Genomic DNA, 18,870 nt, shown 5'->3' on the forward strand with positions numbered 1-18,870 from the left:
CGTTCTAAATTGCGCAATTATCGCTCGTCTCTTTCGGCTTATATCAACCCGGTCTGCGTATGTTTGCTGATGCTCTGTGTATGATTCTATGATGCAGGTTTCAATTGCAAAAGTATTACGACGACGCACTGAACGAAGCAGCTGATTGGCGGAACAAGTACGATGCGGATATAAAGAAGGCATGTATAATAATTTCTATGCAAAGAGCACGTGATACCAGGCTCTATTCAGTTTATATATATATATATATATATATCTGTGCGATTCTAAGCTCAGATGTAGGGCTGGTAGTGTAAGATATTATGGAATTCTACGAGGTTTACACTAATTTTAATTGAATGTTGGGATGTCACGTGGCATTTATATAAGAATCATAGACGTACACCCTTGTTTGGACCTATGAAATGTGATGGGGCTTATTCTATCTTCACACGCTGCGATTGTATTTTTCTGAGATCACAAATCCTAACATTGTTTGGACCTATGAAATATAATGGGGCTTATTCTATTTTTCTGAGATCACAAATTTTAACAAGTATTCCACCTCTCTCCCCCTTCCTTCCTCTCTTTTCTCTTCTTTCTGGCTAGCTGGACTCACGTGACAGGTAAATGGCCTGCTCTTTCTTAGCTGTTGCTCTCAAGTTTGGTACAGGTCGACCAATGGTAAAGGTGGAGTTCCTGTTGCTTTAATTCAGTCTGATTCAGAGCTGGTTTAGTATGGACTGATTTAGCCTAGTTCTCTCCACCTTGATTTTGTTGAGGAATGGTACATTATTTCCTGAATCTGCAATATCCTATTTCATTGTGCCTTTTTGAATGAAATTTGGAGCATGCATGAAAAATGACTCGTTGTGGTATCAAGATAGGATCTTTCCCCTACATCATCCTTCAGAGAGTTGGTGTTAAGAGAACTCCCATTCATCACCTAATACAGGGCATATTGGGTTGAACAAAACTTGTGAAAAGGTATCAGACACTATTATGCAACTATACTTTGGCCATTTCTCCTTGACCACTTGAAGCTCCTTCTTAACCTCCTCGAGATCCTTTGTGCAGAAGGTCTCACGTGAAGAAGGTCTCCATAAAGGTCCAAGCTTTCCTACTACTTTCATTAAGTCCGAGGAGGAAGGGCTACAAATCAAATTGAAAGACAAGTCCTCCGTAAAGAATAATTTTCTGCAAAGACTATCTCTTGCAACCACTTGCAAGACTGTACAAGAGATTGTTTCTTGCTCCCATACGTTCAAAGCTTACACCGCTTTAGACTTGCTTCATGTCCAACACCAAAGGCTCCTCTCCCATCTCCACAAACTCACCATCATCTTCTATCAAAACTATTGCACCATCTGCAGCGTCTAACTACTTGCATATTTCTACCACATCAAGTGAGGAGCTATGTAGGGGTTACCATCTTGGAAGAAGAGGGAGAGAGGAGTGAGACACAAGATTGCTCCTAGAAGAAGTGAGTGTATTCATGTATCATAGACATAAATATAGTTGAGGACTAGGTTGAGTTAGGACAAGCTATATATAGCTTCAACAGATATATATAGCTCTAACACCCTTGCCCAAACCAAGTCTTCTGGCTGCGGATGAAAAAACCCTCGGGGAGTTCAAGGGAAAAACCTGAGCCATTACATAGATGTCTAGGAAAAATAAAATTTACAGCGGTGATGTGTGTTGAAGTATGTACAGGGTGGGCTGTAGGCTAAGTGCAGTGCAAATCCTGAGTGCATATCGTGATATAGTGTCAAAAGAAGGAAATATACAAAGATGGCCTTAGGCCAAAATAGTGCAATTTGTGAGTGCACGTCGTTATATTCTATCAAAAGAAGTACATACAGGAAGGAGATCCAATCTTCAAAACGCCAAGTTCATTGCAAAGAGCTGAGAAAGCCTGTGGTGAAAAATTTGTGAGAATATCTGCAATCATCTGAGTTGTTCTTGAGGGGTATCCGAAACATCCTTTGCCTGATTACGTTGATCATCATAAAGCTTGTCGTAGCACCTGGAAGAAGAATGACGAGAATGCCCACAATAATCACATTTCAATGATTGAGTGGTTCGAAGGTGTTTCCTTAGTAAAGAATGTTATGATCGTATTGTTTAGCAAAACAATCGGACTTTGCATGTCCATATTTTTGACAATAATCACAAAATCTGCTTGGCAAAGAATGTTCCTGATTGTATTGCTTAGCAAAACAATCGTACTCTACATGTCGAGACTTTTGACAATAATCACAAAATCTGCTTTTCCGAACCAGTGAATTGTTGCGGTTGCCATGAGACAAGTTTCGAAAATTCTGGTAGTGAGGAGCTGTCCGTCGATTCTTTGAAACCAGGTGAGCAAAAATCTTGAGAAGTATTGGCAGGTAGTGCCGAACTGGAAGACTGCATGCACTGTCAAAAGTGACACCATCGTTGTTAGAAATAATGCTGATGATATTATCATATTTGTCATCTTTGAGAGTGTGAAGAAGATGAGCCACAAGTTGAGATTGAGGTATGGGTGCCCCAGTAGCAATCAATTAGTTAAGAATCTCCTTGAACGACGATATGTGAGTGGTCATCGAAGTAGAAGACCTGTAGTGAAGATTGTCGAGGGTAGTGTGGAGGTATAGAAGCTCAGTGATTGACTTTTGTCGAAGGTAGGGCAAACCTTTGAGAAGAGAAGGCATGAGACCGCCGGCTGTTTCTTATTTGAGTTTATACTATGTTTAGTTCAAAAAGATTAGGGCTAGCTTTGAATTATGAAGGGGACCTCCTTCCTTTGCCAAAGTCACACTGAAAGAGGACTAGTTTGTGGTTTGAAAGAGAAAGGGTAGAGAAGATATGAGTCTTGGTGCTAATTGTAAGGTCAAGTATTCCCTGGGAGAGGTAGATCTGTTCAGTCTAGCCTCTCTCTTCAATCTCCCAAATCCTCTTTGCTAAGGGAATTATTTCTTGTAAAGTCAAAACACTTAACTTCTTCACTGAGCGTTCCATTGAGGTCACTAAGATACTTCCGTGCTTGTTCCTCTGGCATCTCTTCTCGATCGTTTGCACTTTTAGTAACAATGTCCAAAACCTATCAGTGTAGTCTTGAATAGACTCTCCTCCCTTTTGTCTGAAGTCATCCCATTCAAGAAGGATCTTTGTCTCGAGATCTGGAGATAGGAACTGCTCCTTTAATTGTTTTTTCAACTCTTCCCATGTCTTGGCTGTTGTCCGTTGCACTTCTTGAGTCTGGTGCCATAGGGCAGCTGACCCACTAAGAAGCAATGTAGCAAAATTTAACTTGGCACGTTCCGTTGTCTTCTCTTGCGCAAAGTACATGTCCAAGCTCCTGATCCATCCAAGTAGTATCTCAGCTTTTGATTCTCCTTTATACTTCATCATCTGTACATGTTTCCCGCCCAGCTTGATCATCTTTTTAAGTCGATGCTGTCGCCCCTCTGACTCCGAATTGGATGCCTCGAGTGATTCTTGAGCATGATGCCTCGTTGAAGTTATCTGGGGTGACTCCTCTCGTACCTCATCCACTGGCTCCTCTAGGGAAAAAGTCACACTGAAGATGACAAGTGCTATACTGAAGATAGCATGCATGGTGATCAGCCATGAAGAGAGAGTACTCTAAGTTGCAGATAGACATGTGCACATGGTAGCAGAAGATGCCTATGCCTGGATGTGATTCTTGCAATTAGAAATCACATGGAAGAATACACACATGGGATTAGTAATATGAGATCTCAATAATGGAAAATAAAAATGTGGCCAAAAGAAAGAACCATGGTTACAAACTCCGGAGGAAGATTGAGGCTTGCTTCGAAAACGCGTCCCGGTGTTGCTTCCCTCAAATACAGGAACGGCACTGAGCATGCTTATTGCCCACATTAGGTAGACCAAGGACAATCTGTTCTCGGGCAGCGCGATGTATTGCTTTGACATTCAGGCGACCAAAACAAAAATGCCACCGGTCACCTTGAAGGGAGGACGTTATCGAGGAAAGCGCAGATAAGGTATAAATCCCACGATTCATCGTATCAATTTGAACTACTTGGCCGGTAGCTTTAGCGCTGACCTCCACAAAGTGTCCATCGAATAGAGTACCCTTGAAGAGTGCATCGCTCCTTTGCTGTCGGGGATGTCTTTGCCACGAACTTTTATAACATAATTGTTGCCTATATAGACATCTCCCCCCGAAATCACAAAGTCCTTGAGTTCGGTTGGAGAGGCGGTCCATTGTCGATGATCTAGGTCCTGGAATCTTTAGCTTGAAGGGCCACCACCCCCTCTCCAATAGAGGAAGTCAGAGACTCTTAATATGATCAAAGGCAAGAGTAATGGTTGCAGAGGAGGAAGCGGTACCCTTGGTTGTCTGTAGAGGGCACTTCCTCTAATAGTGACCTTTTTGGCCATAGTGATTGCATGAACATTCCGGAGCGCCTTCTTTGCTTCTGTCCTCGTGTCAGAGGTCCAACGTCCTTGATCCTTTCCTTGCTACGGAGCTGCCAAAGCATCAGAGCCATCGCCATGGGAGGAACTCTGAAATCTCTCCTCTTGATCTAGCACCATCAGGGGAAAATCTTTTGGTGAGCTTTTTAATATGAGCTTTTTCACCATTTCCTTTCTTCTTGCGAGCTTTTTTGAAAAATCCATAGGTTTTTTATATATATAAAAGATGGGGAGATTAGAAAGGGGGGGGGGATAGAGGATATGTTCATTTTCATAGAGGTGAAAGAGTGGATATTATGCATAGAGAGGGGGAGGGTCCCGGGGGGGGGGGGGGGGGGGAGGGGCTATAAGTGGGAGCAAGAGGCAAAAAATGTGGAAGGTATGTTTATATTCAAAGTAGAAGGGAGGAACTATGGGAGATATGTTCATTCTCAAAGTGTATAATTTGAAAATTTTGACCTCATATTTGGATTCCTTGTCGAATTCCGGTCACTTTGAGTACCAACATGACCATATTTCGATAAAAATTGAAAAAATGGTGTTTTTTTCATGAATTCCTGTTTGGCCTCTTTTGGGCCTATTTTGAGTCTGCTCCAGAAATGGTCATATTTCCCACTTTCTCTCCCTTTCCCTTCGCATTTGGAAAATGAACATAAGTCTCATATTTCTCATCCTCTCCCTCCTCCTTGCACTCCTCTTTGTATACCTTATATGTTGTCCCTCTCTTGTAGAGAAGGGATAGGGACAGATTTGGAGAAAGGGGAATAGAGGAGCAGAAGGGAGAGAGAGAGAGGGGAAGACGTAGAGGAAAGGGTAGGAGGGAGAGAATGAGGTAGGAAAGAGAGGGAGATGCGGGTTGTTAAATAGGTGCAGCAAACAATAAATAATAATCAGCCCGGTAGGAGATAGGGGTTGCCTTGGATAATGCTCTCTGGCTACCAGGAGTTCTCATCCTCAGGGAGTCCTTACCACTTGATAAGATACTTAGTGTAGACTTTGTTTTGGAGTATGTGATTGTTGAGATATCGAGCTCCACTTGTGATATGCCAGGGTGACCGTTGTGCATTTATGTCACCGACTTGTTAGCTGCAGATGCGGTTGGTACACCGCCCATGAATAATAGCTGGATGACAGCTATCCTTATGTACTCTAGTTCGTGGCTCAGTTAGTATGCCACCTTAGTTAGCTGAGTTTGGTTTGAGACCCACATATAGGGTTCTTCTATTTCTTTGTACTAGAGTTCTTTTGGCTTTCACAACTAAGAAGAGGAAAACTGTTTTCAGTCTTCACCTTTGTGTGTATTCCCCCATTGTGTATGTGAGAAAGTCGTAAGTGAGACTACTTCTTTCTTTCCCACTATCTTCACATGGTATTAGAGCCTTGTTCGTGATAAGGAGGTCAAGAAAGCAAACCAAGTTCGCGGTGTCCTGGTAAGAGGACCATTGTTGCTTTCCTTTTTCGAGTTTGGGAGCAAATCTCTGCAGGTAGCACAATCGAAAGTGCAAGAGTGCACTGTCTCAGATTGAGACGCCCTTCGCAGTGTGGCGAGAGGGCAATATATGCTGCGGGTAAGGGCGTAGCCCTTGGTGACTTTATTTTTCTGATTCGAGGCCGTTTCAGGGCCCGTTTTGTTGGTGGAAGGTTTGCGCAGGCACTGAGAAAAAGGTCTTGTTTTTGCTGTGCGACCACTGCTCTGCAGGTCGGTAAAAAGTTGCCACAGAAATTGCATCGTATACCTGTGCGCAGAGATATTGGGAGTTACAGAATCATCCTTATTGCCTGTTCATGCAAAATTGTCACTAGGAAGTGACTGTGTGGTCAAATACCACTTTGTCAGTTTTGCAGATTTGCCTGTGTGAGGCAGAAGCTGTGTTTTTTGCAGTGACAGAATTTTTTGCAGTGTTCTGTAATGGCGTCTGATTCTCTTTTACAGATTGTCACTGAAAACCTTGACAAGAACAACTTCCAAGCATGGAAGTTTAGAATGACGAATTTTCTTATGGGAAAAGGCTATTGGGAGTTCATTACAGGAAATGAAGAAGAACCAGTTCTTCCTAATGTTCCCAATCAACAGGAAATGCAGGCATTTAAAAGATGGCATGAGAGAGCGAGAAAAGTTATGTATTGGTTGTCTATCAGTATTTCGGATTCTATGATTGTGCATATTCAAGATGCAAGTACGCCAAAGGAGGCATGGGATACTTTGGCAAAAATGTACAGCACAAATACGCAAGCCAGGAAAATGCAGCTCAAGCAGGAGTTGCACAATGTGCAGAGAGAAAATATGAGCATCAATGACTACCTCATGAAGGTGAAGAAAATTGCAGATGCACTTGCTTCCATTGGGTCCCCAGTGGAAGATGATGATCTAGTCTCTGTGACCTTGAATGGTCTAGAAAAGGATTATGCACAGTTCCGGACATCCATTGCCGTCCGTGAAAAATTTCCTGATTTTGAGGAGTTGTTTGCTCTTCTAATTTTTGAAGAGCAGAGAAATGGTGGTGCATCTTCTTCGGGAGGAACCTCGAAAGAAACTGTCTTCTACTCAAATACTGGAAGAGGTAGAGGCAGAGGTAGAGGAGGCCGATCTGGAGGCCGTGGTAGAAATCAGAATATGCAGCAAACTCAAGAAAATCAGTCCTTTGGAGGAGGACGTGGTAACTCTAGAGGCAGGGGGAGCCAAAGAAGTCGTGGTGGATGGCAGAGAGGCCAAAATGCAAACAGCAATGTTGAATGCTACTATTGTGGTAAAATGGGTCATATGGCTAAAGACTGCTACGAAAAGCAGAATGATATTATGAATGGAAAATTGCAGCAAGGCAATTATGCATCTTCTAGTAGACAGGGTGATGACAGAAATGAGCATCTATTTATGGTGCAGCACATGACCAATTCTGTGACAAGTGCCGAAGAAAGAAATGATGTGTGGTATGTTGACTCAGGTGCATCAAACCACATGATAGGTCATGCAGAATGGATGCAGGATGCAAGGAAAATAGAAAGATCAGGATTTGTGGAGACTGGTGATGATACTGCACATCCTATTGTGCAGATTGGTAAAATTCCTTTGTCTATGTAGGATGGGAAAAAGAAATACCTGTTTGATGTATTTCATGTTCCGAACATCACCAAGAACATGGTTTCTGTTGGTCAAATGGTTGAGCAGGGCTTGCAACTCAGATTTAATCCTTATGGATGCTTTGTTGAGGATATGAAAAATAATGGTCGCTTGATAGCAAAAGGAAAGAAGAAGGGCATGATGTTTACGTTGGATGCGGACATGCCTGAATTGAGTGCAGCAATGTTTGCACATTGGACTAGTGTAGTTGCAGATATTGATATCTGGCATAAACGCATTGGTCATGTTAATGTACAGCGACTTAAATCAATGCAGGCTCAAAATATTGTTGCAGGATTGCCTAAATTCAAGGTTACAAAAATGCATAAGGTATGTGAAGCCTGTCAATTTGAAAAACAGGCAAGGAAACCATTTCCTAGACATGTTCAAGAGAGTAAGAAGCCATTGGAATTAATCCACTCTGATGTGTGGACTACTAAAGGTGCATCTATTGGAGGCTGTCATTATTTTGTCACTTTTATTGATGATTACAGCAGAAAAGTTTGGGTGTATTTTATGAAAAATAAAAGTAAGTGTTTGGGCATTTCAAAGCTTTTAAAGCTATGGCTGAAAAAGAAATAGGCCCGCAAATAAAATGCCTTAGGTTAGATGGAGGGGAAGAGTACCTCTCAAATGAGTTTGCAAGGTCCCTGCAGGAGCATGGCATAAAGCAGCAATATTCATGCAGTCATACCCCACAACAAAATGGACTTGCAGAAAGGAAAAACAGGCATATTGGAGAGGTATCTCGGGTCATGCGAAATGAAAAAGACCTACCAGATTATTATTGGACTGAAGCAGTTGCTACAGCAGCTTACATAATGAACAGGACTCCCACTGCAGCAATACATGGCATGACACCAGAGGAGATGTATACTGGTAGGAAATCTTTCTCATTTGAAAATTTTTTGTTGCATTGCCTATGTTCATGTGCCAGATGAGTTGAGGTCCAAGTTGGATCCAAAAGTTGAGAAGTGCGTCTTTATTGGTTATTCTCTGCAGTAGAAAGGGTATAGATGCTATAACCCTTCTACTCGTAAGTTTATAGTGAGCATAGATGTTTTTGATGAGATGAGCAGCTGGTATAAACCAGTAAATGTGATTGATGATATAGATGCACAAAATGGTAATGCTGCACAGAATTCACAGCAGCAATCACAAAATATTAGTGGACCTGCAATGTCCTCTAGCAGTGGTTCACATACTTCGCCATGGACAGATAGATTGAGATCAGAAGAATCTCCTCAAAGCAATGCAGATAGTGGTATGCAGGTATCACGAAAAGGAAAAGAGAAGGTAGATCAGCCCATGTTTGATGTGAATGCAGGTCACTCTTATGTGGATGGTGAATCCAGTGGCTCAGTTCCTTCTGTTGTTACACTTAGAGTAAGGAAGACCAGGGATGTTTTGAGAGCACCTGGAAGTGAGCCTATTTTGCGTTGGTCTACCAGAGCTAGGTATCCTGTGGATAGGCTGAAATATGATGGATTTACAGCCATTCACTATGCCTATATGGTCAAAGCGATACAGGAATCAAAACCCACTTCTTTTGAGCAAGCCATGGGAAAAGAAAAATGGGAGAAAGCCATGGATGAAGAAATGGATGCCTTGGAAGCAAATGCTACAGGGGAATTGGTGCCTTTGTCTAAAGACAAGAATGCAATTGGCTGTAAGTGGGTTTATAAGGTGAAGCACAATGGAGATGGTTCTGTGAACAGATACAAGGCAAGATTAGTTGTCAATGGGTATGCACAGACATATGGCATTGATTATGAGGAAACATTCAGTCCGGTTGCAAGAGCAGTCATCGCTATGGCAACCGTAAGAGCAGTCATCGCTATGGCTGCATCAAAGGGATGGTCTTTACATTAGATGGATGTAAAGAATGCTTTCTTGCATGGTGATTTGCAAGAAGAGGTCTTTATGGAGCAGCCACCAGGTTATATTCATGCTATTCATCCTGAGTTTGTTTGCAGGTTGAAGAAAGCCTTGTATGGCTTGAAGCAAGCACCTAGAGCATGGTCTGACAAGATAGGACAGTATCTTGTCACTATTGGCTTTCAGATTTTCAATGCAGATTTCTCACTTTATGTGAGAAAAACAGAGAAAGGTATTATGCTGCTTGTCATTTATGTTGATGATTTGATCATCACAGGTGATAGTGATGAAGATATTCTTCATGTGAAAATGCTATTGAAGCAGAAGTTTGAGATGAAGCATTTGGGAGAGCTGCGTTATTTCTTGGGCATTGAGATGATTAGATCACCAAGTGGGATACAGCTCTTGCAAAGACAGTATGGATTGGACATGCTGTCCAAATATGGGATGATAGGCTGTAAGCCTATTTCAGTTCCTTTGGAGCAGAATGTGAAGCTGAGTGCAGATACATGTGAGCTTTTAGAAGACCCTACCATGTACAGGCGCATAGTAGGAAGTTTGATTTATATGACTATTACCAGGCCAGATTTGAGCTATGCTGTTGGATTGGTAAGTCAGTTTATGCAGGCTCCAAGGAAACCGCATTTGGATGCGGCTAGACACATACTCAGGTATGTGAAGTCCACATTGCAGTATGGACTATTTTATGAGGCTGGGGTTCAGATACAGTTGCATGGATACACTGATGTTGATTGGGCTGGTAGTATTTCTGATAGAAGATCTACCAGTGGATATGTGTTCTCTTTTGGGAGTGCTGCAGTCACTTGGAGTATCAAGAAACAACCTACAGTTGCCTGGTCGAGCATAGAGGCTGAGTACAGGGGTGCAGCGATGGCTGCATGTGAGGTAGCTTGGTTGCATAAGCTACTTTATGATATGCATCAGTCTATAGATGGGCCAGTTCTCATTTATTGTGACAACATGAGCAGTATACACTTGGCAAATAACCCAGTCTATCATGCTAGAACAAAGCACATTGAGGTGCATTATCACTATGTGCGGGAGAAGGTTTTACTAGGTTTTATTAATCTAGTTTATGTCAGCACAGAGGATCAGGTAGTTGACATATTCACGAAGGCATTGGGCGCAAGTTCAGAGACGTGCTTGGTGTGCAGGAATTGGGATTGAGCTCGAGGGGGAGTGTTGAGATATCGAGCTCCACTCGTGATATGCCAGGGTGACCGTTGTGCATTTATGTCACCGACTTGTTAGCTGCAGATGCGGTTGGTACACCGCCCATGAATAATAGCTGGATGACAGCTATGCTTATGTACTCTAGTTTGTGGCTTATTTAGTATGCCACCTTAGTTAGCTGAGTTTGGTTTGAGACCCACATATAGGGTTCTTCTATTTCTTTGTACTAGAGTTCTTTTGGCTTTCACAACTAAGAAGAGGAAAATTGTTTTCAGCCTCCACCTTTGTGTGTATTTCCCCATTGTGTATGTGAGAAAGTCGCAAATGAGACTCCTTCCTTCTCTCCCACTATCTTCACAGTGATCCTTGAAACCCATGATGCGCTTCGGAACATAGAGTATGTGGCCTTCCTCATCCATAGGTGGTAGCTCAAGAAGGACTTGGACATGCTGTCCGATATGTGGCTTCAGCAAGGACACATGGAAAACATTATGAATCCTGGAGGTCCTAGGTAGCTCCAACTCATACGCCACCTCGCCAACTTTGCGGATGATCCTGTAGGGACCGTAATACCTGTGAGCAAGCTTCGTGTTGGTATTACGGTCCCTACAGGGCATCTTGCATATTCTTTTTAGTCAATTGCAGAAGGGCATCCATACTCTCCAAGTCATTTCTTGCTTGCTGATTTTTCACAGCCATGTCTGCAACTAAAGATGGCATACCCATTGTGCATCCATACATAGCCTTGAACGGGCTCATGCCAATAGAGATGTGCTTGGTAGTGTTCTAACAAAATTCAGCAAGTGCCAACCACTTATCCCAAGACTTCTGTGTGTCATGACAGAAATGTCTCAAATACTCCTCCAGCCATTTGTTCACCCTTTTTGACTGTCCATCTGTCTCAAGGTGATAAGCAGTGCTATGTGTAAGAGAAGTACTCACTGTTATAAATAATTCCTGCCAAAAGTGACCCATAAATTTTGCTTTCTCTGTCGTTGACAATCTCCTGAGGGAAACCATGATGCTAAAAAACATGCTCGATGAACTGCCAAGCAACTTGTGATGCTAAATAACGGGTCTTAGTGGGTATGAAATGGGCCTGCTTTGTCATTCTGTCAACCACCACAGAAATGCTATCCCATCCCCGCTCTATGGAAGGCAACCCTGTGATGAAATCCATAGCAATGTGAGTCTATTTGCCTTTTGGAATAGGTAATGGCTGCAAGAGACCCGCGGGTAACCGGCTGCCGGTCCACTTTATTTTGCTGGCAGGGCAAACATTCACTGACAAATTCAACTACATCTTGCCACAAGCCATCCTAGATAAAGCTCTGTTTGACCTTTTCATATGTCTTAGTAATACCCGCATGTCGGAGATGAGTGTATTTCTTGTAAGACAGCAGTTGGTACTTTGAATCTGGCACCAAATAAATTCTGTCCTTGCACCACAACAGCCCATTATGCAGCTTAAATTCAGCATGCCCCTGGCTCGATGGCCTCTGTAACTCCACAAATATGGAAGCTGCCTTAGAAGCTTGCATGTATTCTTCTTGAATACCTTGACTCCACTGCTGGTAGATGGTAGAAATGGCAGACAAACTGCAAGTCCACATACAGGATAAGGCATCTGCAACCACATTTTCTTTCCCTTTCCTGTACTCGATGTCAAGATCATAAGACTGACAGCCACCTCTTCTGCTTCATTGGGCTGCGTAAGGAAATACCTGAGTGTCCTATGATCTGTCTTAACCTTGATTTTGCTACCATACAGGTAGTGGTGCCATTTTTCGAAAGCATGGAGGATAGCCAACATTTCTTGATCATACACATGATAATCTAGTTCCTTGGCATTCAATTTCCTGCTTTCAAAAGCAATTACCCCGTGTTCCTGTCTTAGCACAGCCCCTAATCCTTTGCCACTGGCATTTGTCTCCACAATGAAAGTACGTGAAAAATCAGGGCATACTAACATAGGAGCATGAGTGAGGGCAAATTTCAGGTCTTCAAAGCTGCGCTGTGCATCTGTAGACCACATAAAAGCATCCTTCTTTAAAAGGTCTGTCAGAGGGGCTGCCCTCCTGGCAAACTTGCGAATAAAGCGCCTGTAGAAGGAAGCAAGACCTAGGAATCCCCTCAACTGAGTAGGGTTGCGTGGCTGCAGCCAATCCTCAATGCATTTCACCTTTGCAGGATCCACTCGAATGCCATCCTTGCTCACAATGTGACCAAGATACTCAACCTCTTGTGCCATAAAAGTGCATTTGCTGGCTTTAGCATAAAGCTGATGCGACCTCAAAATTTCCAGCACTTGCTTGACATGTCTGATGTGCTCTTGCTTATCCTTGCTGTAAATGAGGATGTCATCAAAAAATACCAGCACATATTTGAAAAGGAGAGGCTGCAAAATCTTGTTCATGAGTGCCTGGAAAGTAGCTGGTGCATTGGTCAATCCAAAAGGCATCACCTTGAACTCATTGAGTCCCCTCTGTGTGCGAAAGGCTATCTTGTGCTCATCCCCATCTTTCATTCTAATCTGAGATAGCCGGACCTCAAATCAATCTTAGTGAAAAACTGAGCACCCTTGAGTTCATCCAACAGGTCATCTATCCTGGGAATTGGAAACCTGTTTTTGATGGTGACCTTATTCAAGTTTCTGTAGTCAATGCACATACGGTAAGAACCATCCTTCTTTTTCACCAGGAGTATAGGGGATGCAAAAGGAGAAGTGCTATGAGTGATGAAACTCTTCTGAAGTAAGTCCCTCACTTGAGTTGCCACTTCTTCCCGTTCTACCTTAGAGAGTCGGTATGGGGCCTTATTGATTGGTTTACTGCCAGGTTCTAGGACTATGGCATGATCTACATCTCTTCTCGGTGGCAAAATGTGATGGCAAATCAGCAAACACATCTACAAACTGTGAGAGCAATCTCTGCATATCACAATCATCAACACGGGGAGTGCCACCCTCTTTAGTTACTGACACATTTAATTGAGCTCTCTGGCCAACTGTCTTGCTGAAATGACTTGCAATTTAGGAGCTGTAATACCATGCAATGTAACTGATCCATCCTTGTGGACAAAGCTGAGTGTTAAGGCATTGAAATCCATGCTGATTTTGCCAAGTGATTGCAACCAATCATAGCCCAGGACAACATCTATTGGGCCCATGTCAATTGCCAAGAGATCACCTGCAAAAGTGTAGTCATCAGAGAACGTAATCCTTGCATCTTGGCAACAAGATCTACTGATCATATGCTGTCCATTGGCCACTTCTACTCTCAGCCCATGGTCTATCTCAATAGCAATCAGTCCAACCCTCTGTAAGGTCTTGCAGTTTACAAAACTGTGGGCGCTACCGCTGTCCACCAACATATGCACAATCCTGCCATTAATCAACCCTGTTAATCTGATAGTATCAGCACTTTTGGCACCTATCAAGGCATGCATGGAAATAGTATAAAGTGTTGGCTGGGCATCCCAATAAACCTCATCCTCATTCGCGGGAGCATTACCACTTGCATCTTCACGTGCATAAAAAGGTACCGCATCTTGATTCTCCACATAAAAGAGTGTTGGCCTACGGCCTCTCATGCATCTACCGTAGGATTAGAGGTTGATATATATGATAAATGTGAACAACCTGAATATAGTGGTTTACACATTATAAAAATGCCTCACATTGACTCAAAACATTTCTGATTTGGCAAAGTATGGAGTCATTTCTTCCCAATTCCATAGATTTTCCCACCTTTGTAAACTAAGGAGTGTTTTATCACTCAATATAGTAATTTGATCACTTTACTAATAACAAGATATATAATCCAAGAAAAATAATGAAAAAAGTGTGAACAATCTTACATATGAAGTCTTTTATCTATGGTGTTTCGGCCTTAGGCGCGTTTATGAGTGAACATAAGCTGAAAACCAAAAGCGGGGAGCCGAACAACCTGTTTTTCTTTAAGTTTCAAAAGAGAGTTTGATTGAGTATGCATGAGCTTTCTAAGTTAGGAATGTAATTTTGCATCTTTGTAGGAAGTGGTACATAAGTGTAAGAGGTTCATTTAGTTTTTTATGTTATAAATAATTCATTCATTCTGTAAATTCTTTCTTTCATTCCTACATGAGAGAGAGAGAAGAGAGAGATTGTATTCCTGTTTTTTGATCGATTTTGTTTCTTGATTTGTTTGTTTATTTTTGCTTAGTCACCTTCTTCCTTTCTTGTTTTCTTTCTCTTTTGTTTATTTTGATGTATTTTAGTGAGCACTGGGTTTGCCCAAGAGACTCATATTCTATTCCTATAAAGGTATATTTTGTTTTGATGGTAGCATTCATGCCCAAGAAACTCATATTCTATTCCTACAAAGGTATATTTTGTTTTGATGGTAGCATTCATAATTTATCAACTCTAAAACATTTTAGACTAATAAGAGTCTCCACAGTTGTGAGTCGTAAATCAAACTTAAAAGTGGCTAATGGAGAATTACACAATATTGTCAGTTATTGCTACTATGCAATTGAAGAGAGAACTTAGGTGAGTAGCTTGCCTTGGCCGTTGCCTTCATGTTGCCTAGAGGACCACGTGACCAGGTTCATACATGTGCTTTTCTGTCCAGCACGCACATGCTGAACCAAGAGATATCTTGTAATCTCAATTGTAAGATCTACATGATTTAAGTTTTTATTGCCTGCTTACTCTAGCAAAACAGCATAATGTGTACAACTTGATGTCGATCAAACTATTGTATAATTAATATGTGAAGTTTTGGTTGTGTTAATTAGGCAAGGACTCACATATATCAGACTGTATTACAGATAGGGGAAAAAGAGTTATAGATAGGAATGGCAAGGCAAGGATAAGATTTGATCTTATGAAAATGCATCAGGAGAATGGAATATGCTGCCATATCCAACCTCTCATAGTTTTTTTGCACAGATGTATGTGATGTGCGAGAAATGATGAAGGTACATCTCACAGAAACAAAAACCTTATTGAAGATTACAATTTAAATGATGTCTTTGAGCTTTCCTTTGTGTTCTTTTGAGCCAAACAAGTGTGTTCTTTGCAGGTAAAGTCCTTAGTAAACTGGTTGGGTTTTGTTTCAAAGTTCAAGTAGTGTGTCCAATCTATTTTTAATATGGAACAATTTGCTCTGAATTAATTTTTATCTATCTGAGTTGTCCCAATTTTACCATTTCAGGTCGCTGAATCCTTGCAAGAGAAGATCAACGTCGTTGAAACACTTAAAATGGAGAATAAGTCTCTGCAACGGGTATCTAACGGTTGGGAGTTTGTAAAATAGTCTTTGTTTCATTGTCAGAAAACTGTTGAAGTTCCTTGCAATTAGAAATTTTGTCTCAAACAATGCATTTCAACTGTATGTTTATTATATCGCACTTACATGATCTATAAAGTAAGCCTAGTCAAATATTAAAAGGAGGAGCTTGGTAGAGTGTTGCTCAAACTTAATGTGTACTTGGGAATTTCATTTTTATTCCCTTTGGGTTAAAGTATGTTGCGAGAGGAACATAAGCACACACATGATATCAACAACCACAGGACTATCACAGACACTCAAATGACGGGTAATGTTATAATCAAATATTGATAGCCTTGTGGTAGGTGATTATGTATTTCTAAAGGCGATTCAGAATGTGTATGGTTTCTGTATTGCTGATTCAGGCAAAAGAGAATCTTGAAAAAGAATTGGCAGAGCTGAAGGGAGAGCTCCTAGTTGTGAGGGCAAATTGTGAGAAACTTACTTCAAAAGATATGTAAGGAGATTCCTTCTCTCTTACTTTTATTAGTTGTACGAATCGCTTTTTGTATGGTATGGATCGAATGCTAGATGGTCCTATACAGACATGCTCTTGGGAAAATGCCTGATGGTGTCTGTTTTGCAGTAATAGAGATGATGCAACTTAAGGGCTCCAGTTATCTCAATGCGTGGTTACAGATGAAGCAACCTTGGGAATGTGAAGGAGTTTACACTTCCGTGCTATCCCGTGGCAGCAATGTAAGATTTTGTGACAACAATCTGTTGGCTTAGGTTTTTGCTGCGTGGTAGTTGTGAGAGAGTTGGGATTGGGATTCTTTTTAATAAAGTTTTCTTTTTTTTTTGTGGCAGCAAACAATAAGCATTTACAGTGACTAGTAAGGCACCAGTGTGATTGCAGTTTCCCAAATCACTTTTTACAGTATGAGGAAAGTGACAACAGTGAAGTGCCCATATCGAAATAGCACATAACGCTTAGAGTCCACCAACATAACTTTGCGGTAGTGAATTGGAACAAATTCAGATCCTTTCTAGTGCCACGGGCACATCATTTAATGAATGCCTGAGCAGAAGCATTATTTCTTTATGGTTGCACCCACAAGTGCTCAATAAAAAAGGACACTAACCTGATCTGATCCATCTGTAACTGTAATGAATATTCGTCTTATTATGATTTCACTGTATCACAATATAAAAAATAGTACAGCAGACAATTAATCCAACTTTTTAAAGTGTTGCTTTGTGGACTGTTCTCCGCAGTACAGCAGTAGACCAGCTCATTCTACGCCATTCTGGCAGCCTTTTGATGAAATGTTACTGAATCTTAAGGTGTTCCGCTCGAGCTTAAAACATTGGGTCCTAATGCAACATTAGTTGTTGCAAGGAATTCCCTTATCCTCTTGAAGGGCATCCATGTTCTCCAACCGAGTGAAAGATTGCTTGCATGCCACTGTATACTGGTTTTCTTGAAGAAAGAGCTATGTTTGGTTGCTTCTTGTTGAGCTGCAAGATGGCCCCCTTGACCGCAACAAGAAGTTGCATCTTGTATTAGACCATTAGAAATCCCAAGCTGTAGCCCATCCTCAATCATAGTTTCCATTGTTGGTGCCTTTAAGAGAAATGACACCATACTTCCATGCATCTTTGAGATGCTTGGCTATTATTTTAGCCCGACACAATCATTGGTGATCAAGATAAAATGATGGCCATCCTCTTGTCCATTTGATTTGAAGTAGTCATTGATCCTCTTGTACCCAGCTCTTGAGGCTTGTTCAAGTTTTATACACCTCCAAATAAAAGTATGCACTCTCTCATCTAATCATGGGAAAAGAGATCCTTATGGTTGCTCCATGAAGAATTCCTATTGTACATCTTCATTTAAGAGTCGTTGAAGTGTATTAGCTTTGTACATGGGAAGATTATTGATCTCAAAGTCCTCTTAAGGTTCTTTCTTTAAAGCTTCTTACTCAGAAATCATTGACCTAGGGGCCTTGTGGTTGATTATGCCTTCTAGCATTTAGATCATGCTCTGTTATGGCTACAGTTGTCCTTCCATGACATACCATTTGACAGGTTACCACAAAAGACTCCTTATAGTTAATAATAGCTATTTGGAGCATGATGCATATAAAGAGTTGGTTCTTCATGCCATTGCCCCTCTTTGGAATTAATCTCAGTTTGGTATAGATTGATATTAGTCTTAGATTAATATGGGATGCCTTTGCCATTTGAATACAAACAGTTATATGTGAATATGGCAATAATTATATTGCATGATGTATGGGAAACAGTTGCTAAAGCCAAAAATGTTTGTCAATTTTTGATTGCAGATGCAAGATTTAACTCCAAATGAGAGCATTTCTTTATGCTAGGCCAAGTATAATTTGCAATGAAATGACTACAAAAGAATTGCTAGATGGGAAACTAAGGCCAAACAAAGGGCTTTTGTTAATAAATGTTGCTCGTCTAAAGCACTTTTAAAAGCTTACACCACAAGAGGCAATCTACTAACATTTGTCAAGTTTTTACATTTGATGGAGGTTGAACTTCTTCAAGGCCATAGCTTGATCAAGATTGTGTAGCTCACTTCTCTAGATATTTTGGCCTTTCATCGTCTCCTTCTCAAGAAGTTTTGGCTACAAGATAGGATCTTGTGTCATGTTTATCCTATTATTTCTTCAGCACAGGCTCTAGATCTAGAGACACTCTTCACAAAAAGAGAATTCTCTAATGAAATTACATCTTGTGGTAAATGGAAGTCCCCGAGTTGGGATGGTCTAATTGTGGAGTTCTTTCTTGCATATTTGGATGTCCTCAAGTATGTTTTTCTCTACATGATTAATATTGCTTGGTAAAATCAACAAATGCCAAATGCTTGGAAGATAGGATTGGTCAAACTACTTTTGAAGAAATACTTGTGTGAATCATTTGTTGATCGGAGGCCTATTACTCTTATTCTAGTTGTTTATAAGA

At 41.2% G+C, this 18,870-nt stretch overlaps 1 long non-coding RNA gene across 1 annotated transcript; it reads left to right on the forward strand.

Moving 5' to 3' along the window:
* Nucleotides 1–15,820: 15,820 nt before the first annotated feature.
* Nucleotides 15,821–17,158, forward strand: LOC147901839 (uncharacterized). Its single transcript, XR_015541046.1, has 4 exons — nucleotides 15,821–15,894; nucleotides 16,305–16,396; nucleotides 16,526–16,638; nucleotides 16,750–17,158. It is a non-coding gene; the product is annotated as an uncharacterized LOC147901839 (long non-coding RNA).
* The last annotated feature ends 1,712 nt before the right edge of the window (nucleotides 17,159–18,870 follow it).

This window comes from Dipteris shenzhenensis, chromosome 5 (assembly GCF_047967505.1).
Source record: "Dipteris shenzhenensis isolate YYH24624 ecotype China chromosome 5, Dip_SZ_1.0, whole genome shotgun sequence".
Classification (NCBI taxonomy): Eukaryota; Viridiplantae; Streptophyta; class Polypodiopsida; order Gleicheniales; family Dipteridaceae; genus Dipteris; species Dipteris shenzhenensis.